The 17198-nt window shown below is 40.4% G+C and overlaps 1 pseudogene; it reads left to right on the forward strand.

The window, feature by feature from the left end:
* Positions 1-16371, forward strand: part of LOC148775524 (diacylglycerol kinase kappa-like) — a 113668-nt pseudogene extending 97297 nt beyond the window's left edge.
* Positions 16372-17198: the final 827 nt, after the last annotated feature.

The following is a 17198-nucleotide window of genomic DNA, read 5'->3' on the forward strand; positions in this document are numbered from 1 at the left end:
ATTTTGATAGGGATTGCATTTAATCTGTTGATTTCTTTGGGGAGTATGGACAGTTTAACAATATTGAGTCATCCAGTTCATGACTGTGGTATATTTTTCCATATTTTTGGTGTGTCATCCTCAGTTTCTTTAATCATTGTCTTATTGTTTTGAGGTTACAGGTCTTTTTACTTCCTTGGTTAAATTTATTCCTAGATATTTTATTATTTTTGATGCAATTATAAATTGGATTCTTTTCTTCATTTATCTTTCTGATAGTTCATCATTAGTGTATAGAAATGCAACAGGTTCCTGTATATTAATTTTGTGTCTGCAAAGTTCTTAATTAATTAGCTTTACTACATTTTTGGTGCACCCTTTGGTGTCTTCTCTATATAGTGCTCTGTCATATGAAAATAGTGAGTTTTTACTTTTGCTTTTCTTATTTTGATGCTTTTATTTCTTTTTTGTACCTGATTGCTATGGCTAGGTTGATGATTTTTACATCTATATTTATCAAAGATATTGGCCTATAATTTTCTTTCTTGTAGTGTTTTTGTCTGGTTTTGGTATTAGGATAATGGTGGCCCTATAGAACGAGTTTGGAAGTATTCCTTTGTCATTATTTTGGAAAGTGATAGATATTAACTCTTCTTGAAATATTTGGTAGAATTCATCATGAAGCCATCTGGACCTTGATTTTTCTATGGGGGAGCTTTTTGATCACTGATTCAATTTCATTACTAGTAATGAGTCTATTCAGATTTTCTGTTTCTTCATGATTCTGTATTGGATGATTATATGATCTAGAAGTTTTTTTCATTTCTTCTAGGTTGTTTAATTTTTTGGCATGTAATTGTTGATAGTATTCTCTTATAATCTTTTGTATTTCTGTTGTATAAAGTTATAATTTTTCCTTTTTAATTTCTGATTCTCTTTTTTAGGGTGTTCCTTTTTTTTTTAATCAGCCTAACTAAATATAAATTTCTTGATGTTGCTTGTCTTTTTAAAAAACCAGCTCTTACTTTCATTGATCTTTTGTATTTTTTAGACTCTATTTCATTTTTTTCCTCTAGGATCCATCATTTTCTTCTTTCTCCTAAGTTTGGGCTTTGCTTATTCTTCTTTTTGTAGTTCCTTTAAGTAGATATTTAGATTCTTTATTTGATATTTTTGTTTCTTGGAGTACACCTGTATCGCTACAAATTTCCCTCCTAGGGCTGCTTTTGCTGTGTCCCATACATTTTGGGACATGCAAAAGAATGCTCAAACTACCCAACACTGTGCTCATTTCACATGCCAGCAAGGTTATGCTCAAAATTGTTCAAACTAGGCTTCAGCAGTACATGAACCAAGAACTTGTAAATGTACAAGCTTGGTTTTGAAGAGGCAGAGGAATCAGAGATCAAATTACCAAAATTCATTGGGTCATGGAGAAAGCAAAGGAGTTCCAGGAAAACATCTACTTCTGATTCATTGACTACTCTAAAGCCTTTGATTGTGTGGCTCACAACAAACTGTGGAAAATTCTTAAACAGATGGAAATACCAGATCACATTACCTGCCTCCTGAGAAATCTGTATGCAGATCAAAGGAAAAAAAAAAAAAAAACAGAACTGGACTTGGAACAACTGACTGATTCAAAATTGGGAAAGGAGTATGACAAGGTTGTATATTGTCACCCTGCTTATTTAATTTGTATGCAGAATATATCATGCCAAATTCTGGGTTGGATGAATCACAAGCTGGAATGAAGATTGCCAGGAGAAATATCAACAACCTCAGATATGCAGATGGTACCACTCTAATTGTAGAAAGTGAAGAGGAATTAAAGAGCCTCTTGATGAGGGTGAAAAGGGAGAGTGAAAAAGCTGGCTTGAAACTCAACACTGAAAAAACTAAGATCGTGGCATCTGGTCCTATCACTCAATGGCAACTATTAATAGAAGGGGGAAAAGTGGAAGCAGTGACAGATTTTATTTTCTTGGGGTCCAAAATCACTTCAGATGGTGACTGCAGTCATGAAATTAAAACAAGGCTTGCTCCTTGGAAGAAAAGTTATGACAAACCTGGACAGTGTATTAACAAGAAGAGACATCACTTTGCTGACAAAGGACCATATAGTCAAATCTATGGTTGTTGCAGTAGTCATGTATGGATGTGAGAGTTGAACCATAAAGAAGGCTGAGTACAAAAGAATTGATGCTTTCAAACTATGGTGCTGGAGAAGACTCTTGAGACCGACCTGGACTGCAAGGATATCAAAACCAGTCAGTGTGTTAGCCACTCAGTTGTGTCCGACTCTTTGCAGTCCCATGGACTATAGCCTGCCACGCTCCTCTGTCCATGGGATTTCCCAGTCAAGAATACTGAAGTGGATTTCTGTTTCCTTCCTAAAGGAAATCAACCCTGAATATTCATTAAAAAGTTTTATGCTGAAGCTCAAACTTCAATACTTCGGCCACCTGATGCGAAAAACCGATTCACTGGGAAAGACCCTGGTGCTGGGAAAGATTGAAGGCAAGAGGAGAAGTGTGCAACAGAGGATGAGATGGTTAGATAGCATCACGAACTCAATGAACATGAATTTGAGACAGTGGAAGACAGGGGAGCCTGACATGATACAGACCTTGGGGTTGCAAAGATTTGGAAACGACTTAACACTGAATACAACATAGATTTTAGAGGTGTGTTTCCATTTTCATTTGTCTCAAGGTATATTTTGATTTTTTTATTGACCTATTGGTTATTTAGCAGCATGCTGTTTAGGTCCTTATGTTTGTGTTTCTTCCAGTTTTTTTTTTTTTTTTCATGTAGTTGATTTCTAGTTTCATAGTGTTGTTTTCAGAAAAGATGTTTACCATGATTTGAATCTTCTTATATTTAATGTTACTTTGTTTCATGGATTAGCATGTGATGTATCTGGAGAATGTTCTATGAACACTTGAAAAGAATATGTATTCTGCTGCTTTTTAATGGAATGTTCTATGTATATCTATTAAGGTAATCTCATCTCACATGTTAAGGTAATCTAATTTGTTAAGGCCAGTGTTTTCTGTTGGCTGATGTATCCATTGATGTAACTGGGATATTAAAGTCCTCTAAAATCCTTGTATTTCTGTCTCTTTCTTCAGTTATTTCTGTTAATATTTGCTTTATATATTTAGGTACTCCTCTGTGGGAGGAGAAGGGGACGACCGAGAATGAGATGGCTGGATGGCATCACCGACTCTGTGGACATGAGTTTGAGTGAACTCCGGGCGTTGGTGATGGACAGGGAGGCCTGGCGTGCTGTGATTCATGGGGTCGCGGAGAGTCGGACACGACTGAGCGACTGAACTGAACTTAACTGTTAAGTGCATAAATGTTTGCAAATGTTATATATCCTTGTTGGATTGACCCTTTAATTATAATTTAATGCCCTTCCTTATTTTGTTACAGTCTTTGTGTTAAAGTCTGTTTTGTCGTATATAAGTATTGCTACTATGGCTTTCTTTTAATATCCATTTGCACTTTCAGTCTGTGTGTCTTTAGATCCGAAGTGAGTTTCATATCAGCAACATATATGTGCCCTGTTTTGGTATCCATTCAGCCCTCTATTTCTTCTGATTGGAGAATTCGTCCATTTAAATTTAAAGTGATTATTGATAGGCGTTTACTTACTGCTATTTTGTTCATTGTTTTCTGGTTGCTTTTGTAGTTCTCTGTTCTTGTCTTCTCCTCTTGGTTTCTTGTGTTTTGATGGATTCCTTTAGTAATATGTTAGGGTTCCTTAAGAAAGTAAATCTAGCAACCATCAGTGACAAACTGAACAGCACAGGGAACTCTGATCAATATTCTATAATAATCTAAATGAGAAAAGTACATGAAAAAAGAATATATACAGGTACATGTATAACTGAATCACTTCACTGTATACCTAAAACTAACACAACATTGTTACTCAGTTATACTCCAGTATAAAATAAAAATTTTAAAGGAAAGTAAATCTTAAGTTTTCATCACAGGGAAAAAATGTAACTATGTATAATGATTAATTTAACTAGACTTACTCTGGTGACAATTTCACAATGTATACAGATATTAGGTCATTATGTTGTATACCTGAAATTAATGTAATGATTTTTTCAATTATATTGTCATTTAAAAATAAGACAACTCTGGTTGTCCTCTGGATCTTTTTAAATTACTTTTGCCTAATTAGGCCAGGTTCATGTCATCTAGTAACTGTAATTTTTCATGAAGTGATGCTTGAAGATATCAGAAATCTGGGAAGTATGCCATTAGTGGGGAAGGTAGCCGAGTCTTAGTTTTTTTACTTCCCAGTTGTTTGACCTTGAGCAAAATCCTTTTCCTCTCGGAGCTTTGGTTTTCTTATTTCTAAAACAAATTTAGTAATGTCTTCCCTAACACACATGATTGTTGTAAGGTTTGAAGTATAATAACATATCAGGATTATCACTCTTATACTGCAAGTAAACTCCCTATTCTGTAGGCCACTAAAATTGTGCTCTAGGACTGGCATCTACTCTGTGCCTACAATAGTATCTCCTGAAAGGCACCTTTGAAAGGAACAGGGTTCAGAGACCACATTCAGGGATGATGCAGACTCAAAATGGAGAAAGATGTTGAGTCAGGAGTATGTGTATGGCACCAAATCTCAAAAAGGGAGTTTTGAGTACTGAGCACTTAAATTTTGGAATTGAGACAAAATGATGCTCTATGTTATCCTTTTCTCACCCCATTCATGTTTTATTTTTTTTCTTTCTTCTCCTGTCGTTCCAGGTGCATGACGACTGCAGGAGATGGTTTTCCAAGGAATGCTGGTTTGGAAGTCATCGGTCATCAGTCATTCCACCCACTGCCCTGAGTGACCCCAAAGGTGATGGTGAGTAGCTAAACGTTAATCTCAGAAGTACATTGGGGAGGGAGGGAAGGTGCAAAGCCTGGGGGAAATGACTGCAATTAAATTATTCTAGTCAACCAGTGAAGCATTTCTGAAAGTAAAAGTGTGCAAATGTGTAGAGCATGCCTGTGTGCTCTGTTTCTCAGTGTGTCCTACTCTTTGCGACCCCATGGACCATAGGCCACCAGGTTCCTCTGTTCATGGGATTTTCCCAGCAAAATACTGGAGTGGGTTGCCATTTCCTCCTCCAGAGGATCTTCCTGACCCAGAAATCAGACCTGCGTCTCCTGTGTCTTGTGCATTGCAGGCAGATTCTTTACCGCTGAGCCACCAGGGAAACCCTTATGTGTGGAGACAACTCATGACTTTTAGACTTTTGGGATGGTGAATGTAGATGTATCTGTATGTGGGGATGTTCTTTGTAGCCTCTGTCACAATTGTTTCCAAATTATCAGAATTCATTTCAGCTTTTTCATGATTTCCAGACACTAGATAATCCATGAAATAATTTTGTTTGCTTGCTGCCTACTTCATTGCCAAGGAAAACCCAACATTACCTGGGAGCAGAGAAAGGAAAAGAAAGAAGAGTATATAGTTTCCTTAGAGAACAGAAGGGGGAAGGATTCCTGTAAACATTACAACTGTTTTAGAACTAGACACAGCATAAGTGCACATACATGTATGTGAGCTGCTCTAATATTTTCCAATTTCTTTCCTAATCCCAGCACAGATACATACAGACATTGGTACATGGAATGAGCCACTCACACAGTTTTCTGCAGGCAAGCATACTCATATGTCTCCATGATGACATGCTCAGTCCCATATCCCTCACTCAGGGATGCATGCATATAATAATCTCAGATCTATTCAAATATTTATCCACATAGATTCACCTACAAGATAGGTGACTAGAGAGGTCATGAGACTGATACCTTGGTACATAAGAGATACTTGACTGGCTAGGAGAAAAAAAGGGACTACTGGGAAGATGGAGTTGATAGAACAGGAGAAGTAGCAAACTAGTCAGCCAAGTGTACTCAGGCTCCTAATGAAAGTCAATGAAGTCCTGAATCTGAAGTGGTGAGACTTTGCTCACCACTACAGGAACCTGGGGAACATGTCTTTGGAGAGACTGAAGGATATCCACTTCAGCATCTAATAAATCACTCCCAAATAAATGTTAAGGGGCTGCCACCTCTTTGTAATTGGCCCTATGGGTTCTGTGTTTCCTGGCCTAGTGGAAGTTAGAGTTTTTTAGTTTGTTTTTTCCCATCCTATATAATTTCTCATTCCTGTTATAGATGGTCAACTAATAGCATTGCTGCTTCCTTTTGCTTTCCACCAACGTCATATTATAGATTAGAAGCACCTATGCTAAGCCATTCTTTTTGTGTAATGACTCATATAAATGCCCCATGAGTTAGCCTTTCATCCTCGTCATCTGCAGTCTTGATCAAACTGAATGTCACTCTTGAGAACTCATCATTCTAGCATGTATTACTTGGTTTCTTAGGAGTATCTTTTAAAACCTCTGTATCTTCTTGACTTTTTCTGGTTTCTTGGTCTAGGCAGATACGCTCCTTAATGGATAGTCTCCTGCTGGGAGTCCCACCCATCTTGGAGATGATAAAATCATTAAAAATGATCTGGGCCAACCCCTCTGGTCAAGCTAGGGAATCCCTTCTCCAGCATCCCAGAGTGGAGGCATCTGAGGAAATATGTGTCATTGTTGAGTAGAACTCATCTATTCATTCATTATTTATTCAGTCAACAAACTCTTAATTTCTGAGAATGTCTTCTAATTTCCCCTTTTTCCCACCCAATCTGCTTGGTAAATTTCTTCTCTCATCCTAGAGGGTGAAAACAAAAGTTAATTCTTATCTCCTGTTTAAAGGTTTCTGTAATGCCCCTCCCCATTTCTCTTGACAAATAAATCACTTCCTTTGCTGTGAACCTAGAACACATATCCCAGAGCACTTACCACACTATATTATAGTTCATCACATGAATGTCTCCTACTCCAGACTGGGAGCTCTTGTACCACTAGCACTTAAACCTGGATACATGGCATATGCAGAGTCAAGATTTGTTTCATGAATTAATTAATACATTTACTGAGTACCAAGTATATGTAAGGCTTAGTGATAAACAATGTAGAGAATAGGATATGACTAAGACAGAATCCCTGATTCATATGGGGGCAAAATTCATATGCAGTATTTGTAAAATCTGAGAATGCATCAGAATCATCTGGAAGGCTTGTTGAAACACAGATTTCTAGGCCCCAGTCTCTGCCCCACAGCTTTTGATTCAGTAGAGCTGAGTAGGGCACAAGAATTTTCATTTCTAACACATCCTCAGATGATGCTGATACTACTAGTCTTGGGAGCCTACTCCATCATGTACTAACTGTGTGACTTTGGGTCAGTTACTTAACCTCTCTTTGCCTTATGTACCATTTGTTTTCTGCCAATAGGAAATAAATCTTTACTTGGATGCCTTATGAGGGTTAAATGAGGAGCTAACATTTGTAAAAGAGGATTTTAAAATACAGGAATGGGAACAGGAAGCCAACCTTAACATCCTTTTGTGGTATGAACTGAACAAGTTTGAAAGTGACTGTTGGTTCCTTGGTTTGGGGCACTGTGATTATATTAATGTAGCTCAAAGAAACATGAGCTCTTTATTGAAAGGCTCTTTCAGACTGTTGACTCATCTGGAGTGTAAAGTCAAGTAAATCCCCTAACCCCTTTTCATACTTTGATGCTGCCAAGCCAAGTTCCTATTGTCCTGTTCTGCTGCAATTTATGCCCTTGGGCCTAAAGGCCAAGCTTCACATTTATCCCCTTTTCAGCTTGTTGACTTTGACCCAACTGCTTGTTAAGGTCATTTGTCAATCTTGATTCTGTCATCCAGTGGCTTTCCCTCCAGCTGTAGGTACTTCGAAGTTGACAAGTTGCCCTTCTGTATTTTTATTTTAATTAGTTAAAATTGCTGAATAATGCAGGACATTCCCGTATAATTAACATTAGCCTATTCAAAAGCAACCTTGTGGACACAATTATTTACTTGGCTATGAATCTTCTTAACATTGCTATATTCTAGCCCACATTACTATCCATGTAGTAATCTTGTCACCTTGTTCACAGGATTCATATAACATCTTATTGTCATTTTATCTGGTCCCTGTCACCTCTCTCCCTCACTCCACAGTAGCCATGCTCTTCTCTTCACTGTCCCTAGACATCCCAGGCCATGTCCCTTCCCTGGGTAGCTTCTTAATCTTCCTCCTGACCCCTAAAATCTCTTCCCCCAGATATGTGCTTTGCTTACTACCTCCCTTCATTCAAATCTCATCTCAAATGACATCTCCCCAGAGGAGCCATTCCTGATCATCTTGTCTAAAATGGCATCCCTTTCAGTCTCCATCCGCTTTTCCTGCTCTATTTTTCTTCATATCACATTATTTCCTATGTTTATTTGTTATGGTCTATACCCTTGTATTAGAATATAAGTTCCACAGGAGCAAAGATTGTTTCTATCTTGTCTATCATTATATATCAGAACGTAACAAGAACAAGCACAAAGAATGCCCTCAATACATATATGTTGAACGAATGAATGTCTTAACTACCATTATTTTAATATATTTTTCATAAAAAAAAGCGTTAAAAAAGGATAACATGTTCAAGGAGGATAACTACTTCCAGGCTATGCTACTGAAGGGACATAGCAGACTCCTCATGTAGTTATGAGCCCTGGCAAGTCCTGAAAATTTGGTGGATGACAGCCTAACTGGTTTAGGATGCCTTTAAAGTTCCACTGGCCAGTGAGTAGAACTTGGCCCATAGAGGAAGCTTGCTTTAGATTTTTCCAGGTAAAATAGCCATGAAATCTGCACAAGTCAGTAGTCTTCCTTCAGGCTCCTTTTTATCCAAGCTACAAACAAATGGGACATTTCAACCTGCCTCTCTCCCCCTAGCCCACACCATTCAGGAGCAACCCACATCCTTTTTCCTCTTTACACTTATTTTTGCTGGGGAATCCCTGCAAAGCCATTAGCTCAGAGGTTTGGGGGCTCACAATTTGTCTAGCATCTCCTATGAGGCCATTGTTCACTGCCTGTCTCCCTGCCAACAGACTCTACGACTCAGCATGAGCTGGAAGGCTTTGGCAATTTAGACTGCTATAACTTCACTTCTCTATGGGGAATTTTACTATTGGGGATTATTAAAAGCTTCTGTCTTGTCCATACAATTTCCCTATAGTCTTGTTTCCCCTGAAAGTTGATATAACTTAGATTTCTCTACCAGAGCCTTAGAGGAGCAATTAAAGTGCCCTGCTTCACCCCACGTTGATATCTTCTGTTATTAGTTCCTGGCTGAAAGGTAGGCTTTCCTACCTATCTCTCTTGACCTTATGTCTTCTCAGTGTAGCAACTGAGCTATCACTCACTGAGCTAGTACTCATTAAGTGTGCTGACCCTTCTCCTAAACTCTCAGTGTTCTCTTTCCTTAGTTTCCCCTTGGCATTTTATTGATCTTTGGTCGTGGTACCAATTTTTATTCTTTGTGTTACAGTACACTCTTGCGTATGTCTGTCTCCCCAGCTTGAGGGCAAGGTCTAGAACCCTAGAAGTATCTAGTATGATGATTGGTATGTAGTAGTTACTTAGGAAATATTGGTTACCTGGCAACAGCTGGGCAAAGACCAGCTGTTTCTTCTTTTTTTTTTTTTTCATGAAAGCCCCTTTGGGTTGCATCTGACTTCCCTTCTGTTCTTCAGTCTCAGAGGCACAAGGAAGCTGTGGGAGGTATTAGATGCTTGTTATCTTGATGGTGGTGATTGTATCATGGGTGTTTGCCTATGTCTAAGTTCATTAAATTTTACACATTAAATATATGCAGTTCTTTGTATATGCTATACCTCAATAAAGTTGTTTTTAACAGTCTGCGAAATTTGATGTTATGTCATCTCAGTGGCCCTTTCTTTTCTTTTTTTTCTGTTGTGTGCATTATTAGGCCAATTAGTAGTATCTCCAGACTTTTGGAATCTTGATTGGTCTTCAGCCTGTTCATGCCCCCTTCTCATCTAAATCAACTCCAAAAGCGGCGATCATCAAGGGGTCGTCTTCCTCCAGAAATTCAAGCAGTACCTTAACCCATCTCAAGTATTTGACCTGTCAAAGGGTGGACCTGAAGCCGGGTAAGCACGGGGTAAGGGATGTAGTTGGACACACAGAAATGATTCCTTTCTCTGCACATTCTAGAGTAGGATAGGCTTCTTGGAATTAGTTCTAGTACCTGGGCAGGAAAGATCTATTTTCTCAAGACAGGACACAAACACAGCTCCAGAACATCTTGAGTTGGCTGGCTAGAGGACTTTTAGCTCTCTCCATAAATCTTTTCAAGCCAATGTCTTGCTCTCAGATTTGCTTCATCTTTTCCAGTTCAGTTCAGTTCAGTTCAGTCGCTCAGTCGTATCCGACTCTCCACGACCCCATGAATCACAGCACGCCAGGCCTCCCTGTCCATCACCAACTCCCGGAGTTGACACAAACTCATGTCCACAGAGTCAGTTATACCATCCAGCCATCTCATTCTCGGTCGTCCCCTTCTCCTCCCACCCCCAACCTTTCCCAGCATCAGAGTCTTTTCCAGTGAGTCAACTCGTGGCATGAGGTGGCCAAAATATTGCAGTTTCAGCTTCAGCATCAGTCCCTCCAATGAACACCCAGGATCGATCTCCCTTAGAATGGACTGGTTGGATCGCCTTGCCGTACAAGGGACTCTCAAGAGTCTTCTCCAACACCACAGTTCAAAAGCATCAATTCTTTGGCAATCAGCTTTCCTCACAGTCGAATTCTCACATCCATGCATGACCACGGGAAAAACCATAGCCTTCACTAGACGGACCTTTGATGGCAAAGTAATGTCTCTGCTTTTTAATATATTATCAAGTTGGTCATAATTTTCCTTCCGAGGAGTAAGCGTCTTTTAATTTCATGGCTGCAATCAGTATGTGCAGTGATTTCGCAGCTCAAAAATATAAAGTCTGACACTGTTTCCACTGCTTTTCCAACTATTTCCCATGAAGTGATGGGACCAGATGTCATGATCTTTTTTTTCTGAATGTTGAGCTTCAAACCAAACTTTTCACTCTCCTCTTTCACTTTCATCAAGAGGCTTTTGAGATCTTCTTCAATTTCTGCCATAAGGGTAGTGTCATCTGCATATCTGAGGTTATTGATATTTCTCCCAGCAATCTTGATTCCAGCTTGTGCTTCTTCCAGCCCAGTGTTCCTCTTGATGTACTCTGCATAGAGGTTAAATAAGCAAGGTGACAATATACAGCCTTGATGCACTCCTTTTCCTATTTGGAACCACTCTGTTATTCCATGTACAGTTCTGACTGTTGCTTCCTAACCTGCATACAGGTTTCTCAAGAGGCAGGTCAGGTGGTCTGGGATTCCCATATCTTTGAGAATTTTCCACAGTTTCTTGTGATTGACACAGTCAAAGGCTTTGGCATAGTCAATGAAGCAGAAATAGATGTTTTTCTGGAACTCTCTTGCTTTCTCCACGATCCAACGGATGTTGGCAATTTGATCTCTTGTGCTTCTGCCTTTTCTAAAACCTACTTGAACATCTGGGAGTTCACGGTTCACATATTGCTGAGGCCTGGCTTGGAAAATTTTGAGCATGACTTTACTAGCGTGTGAGATGAGTGCAATTGTGCAGTAGTTTGAGCATTCTTTGGCATTCTCTTTCTTTGGGATTGAAATGATGACTGACCTTTTCCAGTCCTGTGGCCACTGCTGAGTTTTCCAAATCTGCTGGCATATAGAGTGCAGCACTTTCACAGCATCATCTTTCAAGATTTGAAATAGCTCAACTGGAATTCCATCACCTCCACTAGCTTTGTTCGTAGTGATGCTTTCTAAGGTCCACTTGACTTCACATTCCAAGATGTCTGGATCTAGGTCAGTGATCACGTTATCGTGACTATCTTGGTCGTGAAGATTTTTTTGTACAGTTCTTCTGTGTATTCTCGCCACCTCTTCTTAATATCTTCTGCTTCGGTTAGGTCCATACCATTTCTGTCCTTTATCGGGCCTATCTTTGCCTGAAATGTTCCCTTGGAATCTATAATTTTCCTGAAGAGATCCCTTGTTTTCCCTATTCTGTTGTTTTCCTTGATTTCTTTCCATTGATCACTGAGGAAGGCCTTCTTGTGTCTCCTTGCTATTCTTTGGAACTCTGCTTTCAGATGCTTATATCTTTCCTTTTCTCCTTTGCTTTTCACTTCTCTTCTTTTCAAAGCTATTTGGAAGGGCTACTCAGACAGCCATTTTACTTTTTTGCATTTCTTTTCCATGGGGATGGTCTTGGTCCCTGTCTCCTGTACAATGTCATGAACCTCCGTCCAGAGTTCATCAGGCACTCTATCTATCAGATATAGTCCCTTAAATCTATTCCTCACTTCCACTGTATAATCATAGGGATTTGATTTAGGTCATATCTGAATGGTCCAGTGGTTTTCCCTACTTTCTTCAGTTTAAGTCTGAATTTGGCAATAAGGAGTTCATGATCTGAGCCACAGTCAGCTCCTGGTCTTGTTTTTGCTAACTGCATAAGCGTTTCTCCATCTTTGGTTGCAAAGAATATAATCAATCTGATTTCGGTGTTGACCATCTGGTGATGTCCATGTGTAGAGTCTTCTCTTGTGTTGTTGGAAGAGGGTGTTTGCTATGACCAGTGCTTTCTCTTGACAAAACTCTATTAGCCTTTGCCCTGCTTCATTCCGTGCTCCAAGGGCAAATTTACCTGTTACTCCAGGTGTTTCTTGACTTCCTACTTTTGCATTCCAGTCCCCTATAATGAAAAGGACATCGTTTTGGGTGTTAGTTCTAAAAGGTCTTGTAGGTCTTCATAGAACCATTCAACTTCGGCTTCTTCGGCGTTACTGGTTGGGGCATAGGACTGGATTACTGTAATATTGAATGGTTTGCCTTGGAAATGAACAGAAATCATTCTGTCGTTTTTAAGATTGCATCCAAGTACTGCATTTTGGACTCTTTTGTTGACCATGATGGCTATTCCATTTCTTCTAAGGGATTCCTGCCCACAGTAGTAAATATAATGGTCATCTGAGTTAAATTCACCCATTCCAGTCCATTTTAGTTCACTGATTCCTAGAATGTCTATGTTCACTCTTGCCATCTCCTGTTTGACCACTTCCAATTTGCCTTGATTCATGGACCTAACATTCCAGGTTCCTTTGCAATATTGCTCTTTACATCACCGGACCTTGCTTCTATCACCAGTCACATCCACAACTGGGTATTGGTTTTGCTTTTGTGCATCCCTTTATTCCTTCTAGAGTTACTTCTCCACTGATCTCCAGTAGCATACTGGGCACCTACCGACCTGGGGAATTCCTCATTCAGTATCCTATCATTTTGCCCTTTGATACTGTTCATGGCGTTCTCAAGGCAAGTATACTGAAGTAGTTTGCCATTCCCTTCTCCAGTGGACCACATTCGGCTGTGGTCCATGTGATCAGATCAACTAGTTTCCTGTGATTATGATTTTAGTGTGTCTGCCCTCTGATGTCCCCTCGCAATACCTACCGTTTTATTTGGGTTTCTCTTACCTTGGTCGTGGAAAATCTCTTCACAGCCGCTACAGCAACGTGCAGCCACTGTACCTTACTTTGGACGAGGGATATCTCCTCAAGGCCGCCCCTCCTGACCTTGAACGTGGAGTAGCTCCTCTCGGCCCTCCTGCGCCTGCGCAGCCACCGCCTATTGGACGTGGGGTAGCTCCTCTCGGCCGCGCCTCTTTGCCTGGTCGGTTGGGGCCGGCATCTCTCACATCAGTGCCGCCGGGGCCGGTGTCTCTCACGTCAGCACCACCGCGGCCAGCGTCTCTCGCGTCTGCGCCGCCGGGGCTGGTGTCTCTGTCTCCTCCTCTGAAGTCAGGAGACATAGTTTCCTGACTTCAGAGGAGGAGACAAACTGATATTACTATACACCTTTCCTGATATTCACTCTTTTTCCTGGGGCCAAGTTTACATATCTCTATTAGAGGGCTGTATTATTTAGAGACCATCTGGCTGTTCAGCCCTGGTTTTTGTGAACCCACTGGCAACTGTGCAAGGCATTCCCCCAAGGCCTCAGCAAGTAGATTTGGCTAGGCCACTAGTAACTTACAGAACAAGGTTGAGCCAACAAAAGTGTGGGTCAAGGTAAGGCCTACTCTCCAGGATTGCCTATGGGAGCATTTCGTATGATCTTAAGTACACAGAGAGATAAAGGTTAAGGAAAAGGAGGCAGGTAGCCTAATAGCAGAGTGCAGAAGGAGCAGTCCTTAGCTCCTGGCACATTGTAGAAAAGAGTTTTAAAACTTGTCAGTTCATGAAATGACTGCCCTTTCCCTTCTCCTTTCCAGGCTCTGCATGTTCAAGAACTTTGCTTGCTTTCGCGTGGTGGTTTGTGGTGGAGATGGCAGTGTGAGCTGGGTCTTATCTCTGATTGATGCCTTTGGGTTACATGAACAGGTGAGTCCCTCGCTGATTTAGTTTAACCATCGCTAGAGAGACTAGGAGTATGGAGCTGCTTATCCCACGATGTCCCCGTCTTTACTCTCTTTGTCTATAAAATGTATGTTTCCTACTGGTTTCACAGTCAAACTGACGGGTAGATTCCCAATCTAAACCTATACCATTTGGGGCTCTATCAATAGGAAGGACAAAAAAGGAAATTAGCAGAAAACATGAGCAATGCTCTATTCCCCAAGCCCCAAGATGAAGATTTGAAGGGGAGGAGAGCAAGCAAAAAAGAAGTGGCATCAGGCAGCATTCAACACCCACTCCCTACCCTTCTTGAGGCCATTTATTTTCTTTGCTGAGTCTCAAGTGTAGCAGAATGTTCCTCTACCTCTACCTCACCTCGCTTTCCCTAAGTAGCCCCCTACTCTTCTGACTGCAGTAACTTTGTCTCCTTGAGGTACCTCATCTCCTTGGACCAGCCTAGATAAAAATTTGTGGCTGTTTCTCTTTTAGAATCTTAACTACAAATACTGGCATATTCTAGCAACTTTTCTGCTTACTGTGTAGGTTCTGTATTGCCAAAAGTGGGACCCAACTACTTAGGGAAAATTCCACTCAATTTCAAACATCTTCCTATTACACTTCCTAAAATCACAAGTCCTTTATTGCCACTGACTTTGAGACCGTATTCTTTCCCAGAAAGCACCCGCTGGGTCCTTTTATGGGTGGATCTTGGTAGGATTGTCTGAAAAGGTTGCCTTGTATTGTTCTTGCAGTGTCAGCTGGCAGTCATCCCTCTTGGAACTGGTAATGATCTGGCTCATTTCCTTGGCTGGGGTGCATTCTGGAACAAAAACAAGTCACCTCTGAACATCCTCAACAGAGTAGAGCAAGCTTGTGTTAGGATCCTAGACAGGCGAGTGGCTGAAAGATCAGGTCACTGTGGCTCTTCCAGTCTCTTGCCAGTTACTCTCAGTTACATTATCTCAATCAGAGATGTTGTAAACTCCTTCACAGAGCCTCCTAGGTTTTCTGGCTCCAGTGCAGGGAAATTTGGGGGATCTTGTTTATTAAGATAAAAGGATCTACCATGTATCCTTTAAACATCACTGAAGCCCCTCTTCAAACTTAAAAGATCTTAGAGCAGGAACCCCATTAGTAAATTTCAAGGGTTCTTCGAACCTCCTTCAAATCTCATAGCTAATTGTCTATGTAAGCATAGTTTTTCCTTGGGAAAGTTTCCATCTTTCTATTCTAAGATTGTATAAAAAACCGTTCTATAGTTTTATAGCTTCATCCAGTTCTCAAAGAAATTTAAAAAGAGGAGTCATAAACAATTGGTCTGGATTATTTGTGCCCTAGAAAAGAGAGAATATTGCCCTCCAATCTTCCGAGAAGAAAGATTTTCTATGAGGGGGCGTACTATTTGATTTATGGCTGCTAATAAGACTATCTTTGGAAGCTTTTTCAAGGTACCAAGCTGGGCCCTAGCACAAATATTCTTATTCAGTAGGTCTTGGGTAGGGCCCTGGTATGTATATGTTACAAAAGCACCTCAGGTGATCTTGATAGTTATCACTGCTTGGGAAGTTCTGCTCTCTGAGAACCCTGTGGTAGAATTCCTTCCATCAAACTGGCCTTGAGAAGTCATGAGGCAGAGGACCCTCTTGGTGTATACCTTGAGATCAAGTGACCTGAGATAACTTGGTCATCCCCTACAACACATCATGACTCACCACATAAATATTTTGACCTTTTTCATGACATATGAAGCATTGATGCCACCCTTTAATGAAACAGAGCTCTAAATATTTGTCTTTGAACTTCATCTCAGATGGAATGTGATGATCCGTGAGACTCCCAGACAAACCCCATTGCTAAGAGGGCAAGTTGAAATGAATGTACCCCGATTTGAGGTAATTAGTGCCTAGCTGTAATTCAAGCCAACATCTTTATTATGCATTGAAATAATAGGTAAAACACAGAGAGAAACATTTGTATTATCCATGGGCTTGATGAAGATGAGATCAATGAGGATTAGGGACATTTCAATCAGCAGTTCTTTACCAAACAAAACTGTGTGAGGTGTTGAGGATATAATTCCATTGGCAAATATGGATTAACTATAGAGTGTGAGATACTGTTCTAGGGTTGTTCTTATAGGCTACTTGGCAAAGAAGATTGCCACAGTTCATGCTGTCATGGAGCCCATAGTCTATGCGCAGTGGTAGAAAAATAGTTTAATAAAATAGTATGAGTGTTTGTATATAAGGAAATAGAAGGGAATGGAAATACTTAGCAGGTGTACCTAACCTGGGGCTTCTCAGGTGGTGTTAGTGGTAAAGAACCCACCTGCCAATGCACGTAGGTGTAAGAGATGCAAGTTTGATCCCTGGGTCAGGAAGATCCCCTGGAGGAGGACATGGCAACCCACTCCAGTATTCTTGCTTGGAGAATCCCATGAACAGAAGAGCCAGGTGGGCTGCAGTCCATAGTATCACAAAGAGTCAGACATGACTGAAGCGACTTAGCACACACGTACCTAACCCAGTCTGGTGAAAATCAGGGAAAACTCAGAAGGTCATTTCAGAAGCATTTCAAGGACCAGTGAGAGTTAATTCAGATAATAGGAAAAGAGGAGGCCTGTTTCAGACAGATGGAACAGTATGTGTTACCAAGGAAAGAGAACATGGAATATTCACAGAACATAAATGCATTCATAATGACTAAGGCATAGGGACCAGGGAGTGGTTATATA

Source organism: Moschus berezovskii, chromosome 14 (genome assembly GCF_049115385.1).
Source record: "Moschus berezovskii isolate FMDL1 chromosome 14, NW_MosBer_1.0, whole genome shotgun sequence".
Lineage (NCBI taxonomy): Eukaryota > Metazoa > Chordata > Mammalia > Artiodactyla > Moschidae > Moschus > Moschus berezovskii.